The sequence below is a fragment of the Mustela nivalis genome (assembly GCF_964662115.1).
Source record: "Mustela nivalis genome assembly, chromosome: 15".
Taxonomy (NCBI): domain Eukaryota; kingdom Metazoa; phylum Chordata; class Mammalia; order Carnivora; family Mustelidae; genus Mustela; species Mustela nivalis.
The window spans coordinates 87,334,157-87,346,686 of NC_139034.1; the positions used below are offsets into that span (position 1 = coordinate 87,334,157).

The 12,530-nt window shown below is 54.3% G+C and overlaps 1 long non-coding RNA gene across 1 annotated transcript; it reads right to left on the minus strand.

Moving 5' to 3' along the window:
- Window positions 1-206: 206 nt before the first annotated feature.
- LOC309848706 lies at window positions 207-4,561 on the minus strand. Its single transcript, XR_014303227.1, has 3 exons — window positions 4,395-4,561; window positions 1,074-1,136; window positions 207-300 (listed from the first exon to the last, which is right to left on the minus strand). It is a non-coding gene; the product is annotated as an uncharacterized lncRNA (long non-coding RNA).
- Window positions 4,562-12,530: the final 7,969 nt, after the last annotated feature.

Sequence of the window (12,530 nt, forward strand, 5' to 3'; positions counted from 1 at the left end):
GGAACCTGTCTCTGCCAGCCCAGGCCTCCCAGACTCAGGAAGGTTCTAGAAATGGTTTGGGACAACTGTGTCTTTCTCGTTTTCATTTGTTTTTGCCCCAGAAGTAGCTGGCCTTCAAGAACGCGGAATGTTGGGATTGTGCCTTCACCCCCATGAGCCCAGGAATATACGCAGTTCAGGTTCAAAAAAATGTATACTTGCTTTCTTTCCTCATAATCGCTGTTGGTTTTGGTGGTGGTCTTTGTGTTATAAGCAACGATGAATTACTTGGATCCAAAATCTCTTGGACTAGAATTTCATCTTGGGAAAAGCACACAAAGTCATGTTAAAGCCAGAGGTACAGGACAATACGCTTTGGCTCTACGCGGACTAAGGCCGCCTGTGAAGCCGGGACTGGAAACAGGGACTCGAGCAGCGCCGTGCACAGGGGTCGGGGACCTCAGTGGAGGCCTCCCTCACCCATCCCCGTGGAAGTGCGTCCCTCAGGGCACATGTGAACTGCCCCCTGGTCGGCCCCTCCCCCAGAGCACCCCGTATCTTCCCCCAACCCCCCAGTCTCTGCCCCATGCACAGGCCGAGGGCCTGCCCGACGCGCTGCAGCGGGGGGCTCTGAAGCCACAGGCTCCGCGGCGCTCGCCGGTGGACCACACGAGCCTCAGGAGACACGGATGTCCGCCTCTCACGGCTTCCCGCTCTCCCCCGGGGGAGGTGCGGGCTGGAGGCGGGGTGAGCAGCCTCCCTTCCCCTTCCGGGCTTCCGTGGATGAGCCCCACAGCTGTCCTGTCTTTTCCCCAAGGTCCTGACCTTGGGTGGCCGGCCCCAGGATGGAGTGGGCACTGGTGACCCTAGTCCCGCAGGGACCGAGACGGTCAGACCCGCCGGGAAACTCAGCAGTGCTGGCCAGCCCCCCTCCTGGTCCTGGGGGTGCTGGTTCGCGGGACTCGGGCTTACCTCCCAGCTCCGGCCTGGCCGTAGGACTGTGATTCTAACTTTAAACCGAATCCTAGCCTCCACCCGTGCGTCCACTCACCCTCCCCCCAACACCAGATATCTGACGCCAGGAAGCTCCTTACCAAATACTCCAGCCACGTTTTCGTCCAGAATTTTTAAATTTGATGGTGTGAAAGTGGTGCGACCTGGGGGGAAACAGATACCCTGATAGTTTCACGATTCATTGAATCTGCCCGGACTTCCCTCTCCGTAGTCTCAGTCTTGGGGTCCCTGCCAGCCTGCTGCCGGGGGAGAGCCCTGCCCGGGGTTCCCAGGACCGAGCTCTCCTCTGGAAAGCGGTGAACGAAGCGGCTGTGTTTGGAGGGACGAGCCCTGAGCTGGGACTCCTGCCCCCTCGGGCAGTGCTCACAGGCACCGTCGCTCAGAAGGGAACCGTCGTCCTGGCTCTAAGGACGTCGCCCTTGCAGGGGCTCCGAGGACAGCCGACCAGGAGGGACACGCGTGTCCTTTTGTGAAAAGCACACCGTTGCCTGCTCTCTGGCTCCAGCAGCAGGTGCTTGGGGAGACCCGGGGATAGGAATCTGGGGCACTGGGAGTGCGGACTGCTGTTCCCTCTGGGGTTCCCTGGTGGGGAGGGGTCCCAGACACACCAGCCCCCTGCGCTCTCCCTTCGTCAGCAGAGCGAGTTGGAGGGTCTGCCTACAGGGAAGACGCGGGGTCTCGTGGGGGAGCGGCCGGGCCAGCTGCGGCTTCCGTGGGATCGCTGGACCCCGACCTGCCGCCTTCCCGGCCTCACGGGCCCGAACCCGCTGCGCTGGGGACCCGGCGGTGTGCGGTACTGATGCTCGTCTCCCCGCTGTGGTGGCACCAGGCAGGGGCTCCCTCCCATTCTTCTGGCTCAGAGCAGAGCTGCCCGGGTCCTTGTCCTCCACTCGAGGTCAAGGCCAGCCTCCCATCAGGCCTCGAGGTCGCGGCGCCTCCGGAGGGGAGAGGGCAGCCCGGGGACCGCCGCAGGCCCGGCTGCACGGACGGAGCGTGCACGCGGCGTCTGGAGACGCTCGGGTTCCAACAGCAAACCAGTGACGACGCTGATTTTCAAATGGGTTTAATGACGGACAATCTGCATACCAATGGACTCATCTGCGCGCGGAGGGCTCGGAACAATGCAGGAAATGTCTGTGCGGAGGTCTGCGCGGAGATGACAATCGCTTCGCAGTGTGCTGACCTTCCGCAACGCGGCAAAGCAGTGCGGTTCTCTTTGGATGAGGCATTAATGAGTCATTAAGAATGGGTCCAGCTGCGCAGGCAAGCACTTTGTTAAAAATACTCTTTTCATTTTGTGTCTGTCCCGTAATTATAAGGGAGGCTTTGTGCGCGTCAGCCAGTGAGCGTGTGCAGAAAAATATTTATGTTTTACAATATCCGCACGGTTTCTGAAGTGCGCTGTCAACGGTGGCGGCTGGGCTGTGGCTCGCCTGTCGTCACCCGACCGGCGGTGTCTGGGCTTCGAACCCCCGGCGCCGGAGCTACCAGGATCCGCTGACCGCTCCTCCTCCCCGTTTGCACAGTGTCCATGCCGGCCAGCGGGGAAGGGCTCCCGTGGACCTCCGCGGTCGTGCTCGGTTAATTCTTTGGGGCAAACGAGGCAAACCCGGCCTGCGGCTGCCGCCCCCGTCTCTCCCGGGGTCAGGCCGAGCCGCGTGGCCGACGCCAGCGGGGTCTGCGGACATGAAGACCCCCAGAAGCACGAGCGGCGACGACTACCTCCGTTTTGGCCTCAAACCGTCTAACTGATGAAGAGCTTCTTTCCGGCTCCTCTCCCCTCTCAGGCAAGCGTCGTGGAGAGCAGAGCCACCGACACGGGCCCCTCAAGGGCTGCCCGGAGCCGGCCGGACCCCGCCCAGGACGGACCCCGCGACAGGGACCCGCCTGACCTTTCCGCCCACCTGCCCGCACCGGCCTCTGGTCCCGTTTCCTCCTAGAAACTGCGAGCGCTTTCGGCCGGTCGGAGCTGGTCTCTGAGAGGCTGGTCCGCCGCCCCCCCAGGGTCGTCTCCACCACTGTCCCTGCCTGCGGACTTGGTCAGCGCGAGGGGCCACCGCTGGTCTGCGTGGGGCCGCTGCGCCCCGGCTGCGAGCCAGGAGGCGGCCCAGGGTTGGCCGTCATAGACGACGGAGACACGACGGCCCTCACTGCTCTCCCGAGCCGGGGAAGGCGACGGGGGTCACCTGGGGGCTCCCCGGCCCGACGGGGGGGGCAGGTCCTGGAGGGGACAGGCCGGCTGCGGCTGCCGCGGGCGCTCCGTCCGTCCGCACTGGGGGCCGCTCCTGGGGACGCGGGCTCGGGACCGTCGTGGGACGCTCGACCCCACCCCCGTCACAGACCATTCCGCACCCACGGCCGCACGAAGGACACTGTCCTCTGTAGACGCCTCGAGACTCCGTTTCCGTAAGGAATGGCAGCTGGGAGCGATCGCCTCTTCCCGGACCGCCTGCCTTCTCACCCCGGCCCGGCCTGCTGGCCCGACCCCTCGGGTCACTGTGGACGGGGCGAGGGCGGGAGGGGGAGTGCTCTGCGGGGCTCGGGGCCAGCACCCCTGCTCCTGCTCCCGGGGGCGCCTCTGCTCCCAGGAGAGCAGCACCGACCCCCGCAGGACGCTCCGGGGCCCGGGTGTCCACCTCTGGGAGCTGGGGCTGGGGACCGTCCTGTCCCCTTTCCTTCTGTCTTTGGGGACCTCCGAAGAAGGTGGGCGAGGAGGCAGGTGGCCTGAGCACGGAGCTTCCTGGTGGGAAGTGGGGGGTCACAGGGCACCCCCTTCCTGCAGTCCTTTGTCCTCACGTCCTGCGAGTCGCAGTGGCCCCACGGTCCTGGCCTACTGGGCCGCGGAAGGGGCCAGGATGGAAGGACCGGAGCCAGGACCTGCCCGGGGGGTGACTGGAACCGTCCCCAGCAAGGGCCTCTGGGGTGGCGGGGACTGAATCCGGCCAGGGCAGCGGCTGCGAAGGTGGCTGCTGTTTCGTCCGCGTGTGAAGGACGCTGGAAAGTGCAGGAAAACCGCCTTTCCTGCGCCAGCGATGGTGTGCGTGGCCCGCGGCGGCCTCCACCCTCCCGGGAGCAGCAGGCATGTGCGCGGCAAGTGCGGGACGCCCCCCCCCGCCCCGGCGTGTCACGGGGCCCGGGCTGGGCTTCTCTCGGCTCCTCCTGCGCTTTGGGTAAGTGAGACATGTTCCGTAATGAAAACGGTCGCGCACGCCCCCTCCTACGGAGTTCTGGATCAACAAGGCTTCCAGGACGGAAACCTGTCCCACACGCTCCATCCTCCCCCAGAACAGATGAGGAGGTCGACCAGGAGTCCCAAGGACCCGAGGGACGAGCCGTGGTGGCCGGATCCTGCCCCCAGAAGCCAGCGTTTCTACCGCCGCGACAATACACTTGTGACCCACCTGAAGTCATGTTGATGGGTTGGAGCCTGGCTTCTCGCCAGTAGGACAGCAGCAGGACAAACAGGGTCACTCCTCTGCTCCCGGCCATGTTCCCTGCAGCCAAGGAGGACGAGCTTCCCCTAAGGCCCTCCGCTGGGTCTCCGGGAGACCGTGGAATGTCCGGGGACCTGTGACATCACATCGGGAAGTGAGCCGGGTCCTGTGCCATGTGTGGGGAAGGGAGGGTCATGCTTAAGGTCTGTGACTGGGAAGGAGTGGGAGGCTGGCTGGGTCTCGGAGATCCGGTCTGCTCGCTCCTCTTCTGGGTCTGGTTCCTTGCTCAGGCCTGCGGATCTTCTGTCTCTGTCCACAGCATCTTGGAAGCTTATTGGGAATCCAATCTTGGGGCCCAAGTCAGATCTCTTGACTTAGAACCTGCATTTGCACCAAATCTCCCGGAGATGCCCGCGCACACTCAATTTGGGAAGCCCCGGCCTGCAGCGGTCATTACTCTGGCTTTGCAAGGGGAGAAAAGGTTTTCCTTGACTCTCTCACGGTTCCTCAATGGGTCAAAAAATTAAACCAACAGACACAGATTAACAGGAGAAAAGCATAAAAATTCATTCAAGATACATTTTATGTGACACAGAAGACAGCATAAGGGCATGAAGTCAAGGAGACAGTCTGCTGAGTGCTTTACGCTGGGCTGGAACAGCAGCTGTGGTAGTGAACGGGGTGGGCGCAGGCAGCGGTGGGCAGGGAGAGACGTGAGCCGTGGGGGACAGTGCGGTCGGCTTGTTAGGGTTCTCTGTGTCCCTTTGTCTTCAGAGATATGGACATTCCTTCCTTCGGGGTATACGGTCTACCTCTCACATGAGGGTTTTATGACCCATTTCAGAGGACAAGGGTGAGGCGTGTGGAGGTCGGAGTGACCTTGCCGTGGCCATGTTCTCAAACTCCTTCAGCTTAAGGTAGTCCATATGCTGCTGTGACATGTTGGAGTAACTTCTCCTGAGCTCCATCATTCGCCCGTCTGGAACTTCCCCAGGGAAATCTCATGTTCAGAGCTGACCAACCCCCACCCACTGGCCCGGTCTCAAGGTCTTTGGCGTTTGACGGAAACAAACAGAATGTAAGGTTAATGGTTGGAGCACACTATAGAGTCAGTTTCTGAGGCCCGTGGGCAGTCGTTGGAGATTTCTGGACGTGGGGCTCCAAGCGTCTCCAGACGGAGGGAGGGCAGGGGCGGCGATCCGACCCGCTCTCCTGCTTCGCGGTTCTTCAGCGTCTCGCTGATGTCATCCGGAGCTCCAGGAGCCTTCCCGGTGGCCCACCCCACCGCCGCTGGAAAGGTTGTCCGAACGTGAGCTGTGGCACTGATGTCCCGGAAGGTCATATCAACTTGTCCAATGTCCACCTGCCGGGCTTTGGGGAAAGGGCAGTTTTAAATTTTAGCAGTTCTAAGGCAGAAAAGTGGGAGAAAAATTGGAAACATCGGTGCGGGGAGAGGTGAGGAGACACTGGGAGAAGCGAGAATTCAGGACCAGTCCAGCTTTATCGACTATAACCTTCATAAAGTTTGTCACCCTGAATAACGAGGTAAACTGAGACCCCGAGCTCATTCGGGAACAGCAGAGGAATTGCCGCTGGAGGAACCGGCGCTGTAGCGAGCGGCCAGGAGCCCGTGGAAGGCGCGGGCGGGCGTGCGAAGAGGGGCGTCCAGCCGGCGTCCCCGAGTCCCGGCAGCGAGTTCCCAGGCTGGGGGCCGGAGGATGGTGGGGCGCGGTGGTCAGAAGGTAAACCCGGTTTTTCTAAGTTTGGCATGTTCAGGGAATTGGCCTGTAGGCTCTCCAACCTTGTTTTCCTGAGGGTGCAGGCGTGAAATTCTCCGTTCTGTACACGCTGGTTGTGCTGTACACGGAAACCCTTTCCCCGTTCCACGGGAGGAAGGACCAGAGCGGAAGAGGGGCTCAGTCTCACCTCGTTAAATTCAAGTGGACAGTGTAAAATTCGCCAATGTGCATAGTTCAGACATGGAAAGCGTTGTGGGCCGTGCCGGAGATTTGTCATTACCCTGCTTTCCGCGGCCCCGTGATGCTGTCCGCTCTTCCCAGCTTGGTCAGAGTTCTGGGATCGCAGGGAACACATTTTATACAATACCTAAGATGTTGATTGGCTATTATCTTTGATTTGAATCTAGCATCTTCCACGCCGGCGGTTTTCAACAGGGGATGCGCATCAGACTTACCAGTGGAGTTATTTTCCGCACTGATGGCTGGGATCATATGATTTTTCTTTTTTGGACTGTTTATGTGACAGACCATATTGGTAGATTTTTGAATGTGGAACCAGCCTTGCACACTGGAAATAAATCCCACTTGCCCATGGTATACAGTTATTTTTATACATTGTTAGATTTTTTTGCCAGTAATTTTTGGGGGCTATGTGCATCTATGTTTAAGAAAAAATATTGGTCTATAGTTTTCCTCTCTTGTAATGTCTTTGTCTGGCTTTGGTGTTACGGTGATGCTAATCTTTACAGAATGGATTCTCTTCTCTGGAAGGGATTGTGCAGAAATGCTATCATTTCTTTCTTATCCTTTGATAGAATTCATCAGTGAAATCATTTAGGCCTGGTGACTTCTTCCATAGAAGACTATTAATTCCCAATTCACTCTCACCAAGGCCTGTCGACAAAGTAAAATAACACTCTTGCCGCAACTATGTAGACAATCCGTTCAAACCTAACGAGATCAACCCTATTTTGTGATTAGAAGTCATCTTTGATATTATTATGACCACAAGGAAGGTTGGAGGGAAAGATCAGAAAGATTTTGAAATGGGGGAAAAGGTACAAGTAGACGAGTGGGAACCCGTCCAGTTCACCAACCAGGTTATCCCCCTGCTTATTGGCTTTGAGCTATTTACAGCTCTGGACTTTATTTATTTTTTTTTTAAAAAGATTTATTTATTTATTTCAGAGAGAGAGAGAGAGAGAGCGCGTGCGAGTGAGCGCGAGGGGGAGGGGCAGAAGGGAGGAAAAGAAAGATGCGCCAGCAGCCTCCGCACTGACGGGGAGCCCGATGCGGGGCTCGATCTCAGGACCCTGAGACCATGACGGGAGCTGGAACTTAGCGTTGGCCACCTGACAGAATGCGCCCCCAGTTGCCCCTACAGCTCTGTAACGTACCTAGAAAACTGAGAGCATGCAGATAAGTTTTATTGGCAGAAATGCAGATTCTGTGAGGCGGAGTGCAGTCGACGGCTACCCTGTGGGTACTGGGTGATCTGCTAGTTTTGCACCCATATTCCTCTCCTCCTATACACGTGCTGGACTTTAAATTTCTGTTTGGGGCGCCTGGGCGGCTCGGTGGAATGAAGCCTCTGCCTTCGGCTCGGGTCATGGTCCCGGGGTCCTGGGATCGAGCCCCGCATGGGGCTCTCTGCTCTGCGGAGAGTCTGCTTCCTCCTCCCTCTCTGCCTGCCTCTCTGCCTACTTGTGATCTCTGTCTGTCAAATAAATAAATAAAATCTTTAAAAAAAATAAATTTCTGTTCAATTCTTCTTTAAAATTTTCTTCAACATCTTGCTGGTTCCCTCATTCTTATAGAATAATTGGTGTGTGTCCATTTTATACTCTGCAGGAGAGAGAATTGATTTTACTTTTAAAAATCGTCCTGTATAATAGGACACGGACAGCAAACATCCCCTGTGCTCTGGGGGTTTCCAGTCCTGCCAGCCCATCGGGGAAAGCCTACATCTTCTCAGAGGGCAGGCGGAGATGCCTTGGTCTAATGGACTAGGAGATTCTATTCTGTCACCTCGAAGCTGAGTTGAATGGCAGGAGGGACGGTTTACACCTTTGCGTCTCCCTGGCATGGAGACCAGGGCAGAGCAGGCATTCGGTATGGACAGGACAGCTTTCTTCACAGGGCCGGGGGGCTTCGGCCCATGGTTGGGCGGTGAGATCCACGGCCATGTGGGCGGTCAGAGCACATGTGCTTGTTACGAGTCTCGGTGAAGGTCAGGCGGGAGGGGGGCTCCGGCGGAGTCTTGTCAACAGCGCACTACTCCCCGCTTCTGGATGGTCTCAACTCCGGTTTCCCAGTTACTCAGAGGTGGGGAAACGGGGTCATTCTACTGGCACGATGTCAGGAAGAGATTTTTGAGTTAAAGACTGAACAAAATCCAACGAAAACCTCAAAAAAACACCGACCAAATTATCTTCAAGAATCTTGATTTTCAGTGTAGCCTCAGGATATAAGGGAACAATAATAAGTAACACTGTGTGTCAAGCAGTGCCTTGGAAAGGAACCCGGTTGGAAAATCAGATGATATCATTCTGGTGTTGGCCCTGACCTTGGGCAGCTTCAGGCGGGTCCCGTGGAGTTTCGTGTGTTTACGGAGGTGGAGGGATGCCTGCCCCACCCTTCTTGTGGGTTATGTGACGATCAAGTGGGATAATGTGTGTATTTAAATACCTTAAATATTGTGGAGATAAACTCTACCCAAATGAGAATAGCAAAGGCGGAGTATTCAGAGAGCGCTCTGTCGCTGGGCGTCGCCAACATCACTGGCATTTGGGGTAGACTGAAGGCAGGCAGGAGAAGGGAGAGTTTACAGTGGACACGGGGACAGCTCTAGCGTGTCCTGATGGGGGCAGATGCTGGCCTGGGTCCACTGGAAGTAGTAACCAGGAGTGCTAACCCCCCGTAATTGGTTAGGGGGTCATATTCGGCTTTCTCTGGTGGGTCCTGAGTTGGAATCAGGGACACGAGTGAAGGACGCTGTCAGTTATGGTGCAAGCCCTGGACACTGGCTGCCGGTTGCTCCAGAACTTATTGTTCACCTTCCTGGATGGTCGCTGGAGATGGCCATCTGGCGACAGCAGGTCTGACTCACCGTAGCCTGGCTTCCTGGGTTGTTTATTGTAGATGGGGGTGGTTTCCTGGGCAGGCTGCTGCAGGTTGTGGGGTAAAGTTCTATTTTTATATACGTTCTGGTTGTCATCCATTTGTATATTCTGTTTCTCTATGTGTTTGAAAGACATTAGATTCTGAATGTGACTGAACTGATTCATGAGACTGACATTCGGTATTTCTTAATAGAATATTACTAAAGAAAATCCCAAAATATTGCTTGAACTACGTGGCCATGTTCCCAGAAACTGCCTGGAGAAGGCAACAGCTGGAAGTATTTAAAGCCTTCCGTCTAATCCACTGCCCGGAAAGCTGAGTTGGGTCACCCGTGAAGTTCTCTGCCCCGCCCCTTGCTTGGAGCAGGTGGACAGGGGAGGGGAAGCAGCTGACAGGAATTGATATCCCCAAGGTGTTCATTCCCTAAGTTTTATATCCAGAATCACAAAATTGGAAGGGCCTCAAAAAGTCACTTGTCCAGGGCACCTGGATGTTCAGTGGGTTAAAGCCTCTGCCTTCGGCTCAGATCATGATCTCAGGGTCCTGGGATCGAGCCCCGCATCGGGCTCTCTGCTCGGCAGGGAGTCTGCTTCCTCCTCTCTCTCTGCTTGCTTCTCTGCCTACTTGTGATTTCCGTCTGTCAAATAAATAAATAAAATCTTAAAAAAAAAAAAAGTCACTTGTCCAGCCCCTGCCCTGCAGGAGACTTAGTAAGTTGGTTCTGAAGAAGTTCAGCTGAGCCCAAGACACAAAAGTCTTCCATGGCAACTGATTTTGGGATTCAAGCTTCCAGAAAAGATGAGTGGAGTGCAGCCGTGAAAGAAAATAAGAAGCCATGCCTGGTGGAGCTAACGGCTTCCGCTGACATGACGGCACTGAGAGCACACAGGGCTGTCTGGAGACATCACTACCTATCCAACAGGCTGGTGTCATCAGTGCTGAGGCAGTGAGCGGCCTCTTGCCAGAAGACATGTCCACTTTTCTGACTTGGCCAGCATCACAGTTGCATGTGTTCAAAAACCTCTTGGCTAAAAGATCTCCTGGCTATCTTCTGAGTCTCCACTTTCTTGGAAGTGGGCATTTCCAAATGCTTCCTAAATTTAAAAAAAAAAAATCTTAAACTTAAACATAAAATTGCAAGTAACGGTACATACAGCAAAGTATGTTTCCTGAACTGTTTAGAATAAGTCAAGGGCATGATACTGATCATCCCCAAATATTTCAGTATGTATTTTTGCAAACAATGGCGCCTTCCTAACCAACAATAAAATACCTACCAAAATCAAGAAAACAATGTGGGTGCATTATACATTAACTATACATTAATGCAATTAAGATGTAATGTAAGACTACCATCATCTAATCTTTAGATCCCTATAGCATTAACCCTTATCCCCAAATTTAGCAAGATGATGGATAAAAATTAATGGAATCAAATATAGCTTTTCTGTAATAACCAATTGTGGGATGTGATAAAAAAATATTCTTCACGTTATAGCAAAAATTGTCCTGTAAGAAGGAAATAACCATAACACACCAAACAGAAACTATGCAAAAGATGTATTGTTTCAGGAAAATGTAGCAAAGTTAGGTATTTCCTCTTAGCCCCCCAGAAATGGCTCTAAATGAATGTAAAACTGGAAGGAGAACAAGAAACAGAAATGCAGAGTCTGTCGCATGAACAGGAAGACGCTTGCCACCCTGAGCCTTCAAGCAGTGGGGAGAGCTGCCGGAAGCAGGGCACGTCCCAGGGAGCGTAGGGAGTTCGAGCAAGTGGGTAAAAAATAAAGGCGGATATTGCAGAACCACGTTGATGGTGTCATTAAGTTGACATGTTAAGAAAAACCACGCAGAACAACATGACAATTTAACCACAATATAAGTGTTTTCTGTGGGAACACAGGCGTGTGAAGTAAGAGAAGGATCTGAAGAGACCACGTCAAGTCGATGCTCAGGGGAACGCTCGTTTTGTGTAGGATGCTACACAGTGCGCCTTAGAATTGCTTTAAAATGCACTTGTATTGCTTATATGATTAAAATTTGATGAAAAAGTAAACAATATGTTACTGGATTCTTTCTTCTGATGTCACACCAAAGAGACCAGACCAGGCCAAATAAATTCCTTTCCTCTCCTGCGTCTCCCGCTGACTTCGACTTGCAGAAATGTCAATGAAGGTGGCTGAAGCTATAAAAGAACTCGGAGAGAGACAGAAAATAACCCTCTTGTTATTGGGGATGTGATGTCTCTAGCCACATCCACGTGCAAAACAGTCCACAGCTCAGGTAAAGATGAGACGCAGGTTGGATGCAAAGGAACACGGATAAAAGTGCGCGAACGCGGTGGACTGGCGTGGGCTTGCTCGCGGCATGGCGGCCGGGTTCCCAGAGACCCAGGTTGGAACGCAGGACGCTCTTACCGTGTCCTCGTATCTCAGGGGCCCCACAGCATCTGCTCAGCTGCTCTGTTGGTGGAGACGGTCACAAACTCTGCCCAGAATGTAGGCGTGGAACCTGCTGTCTTGATTAAAGAGGGGTCAAGGTCACATAGCTTAAGGGGAAAAAAATGGGTGTGCTATGAGAGACATCGTTGTGGTCATCTTTGGAAATTGTAGCCAGGGACCCACGACATGCAAAAAGCATTTGAAACACTTACAGACACCCATGCTTCATAGGGGACAGGAGACACTGGACCATCTACTGGGAAATGACTCACCAAACATGGGCACTTCAACAGACATTCAGCAGTTTGCTAGCTCAGTAGGCAGGATCGTCTAGGACGGTGTGTGTCTGTTCCATTAGAGGTTATTTATTTATTAATTTTTTTGAGAGAGCACAGGTGGTGGTGGTGGGGAACAGAGGGAGAGGGAGAGAGAGAACTCCAAGCAGGCTCCACACCCAGTGCAGAGCCCAGCACGGGGCTCGACCCCAGGACCCTGAGATCATGACCTGAGCCGGAGCCAAGAGCCGGGCACCTGACCAACCGAGCCCGCTGCTCCTGGAGACCGTCCATGCTAGTGGTCAGGGCCTTGCAGCTGCTGTTACTGTTTTAACATTAAATTAATTTGATAATTAATATTAATTTAATATTTTAATATCATACATTGATTGACTATAAATGGAACTGAAGTGTAACTAGAACTTTCTTTTTCTTTTTCTTTCTTTTTTTTTTTTTTACTTTGGGCTGGAATGTGAGCTGACTCACCTCAGAACTGCTTCTCAGGCCCTGAAACAGGCCTGGAAA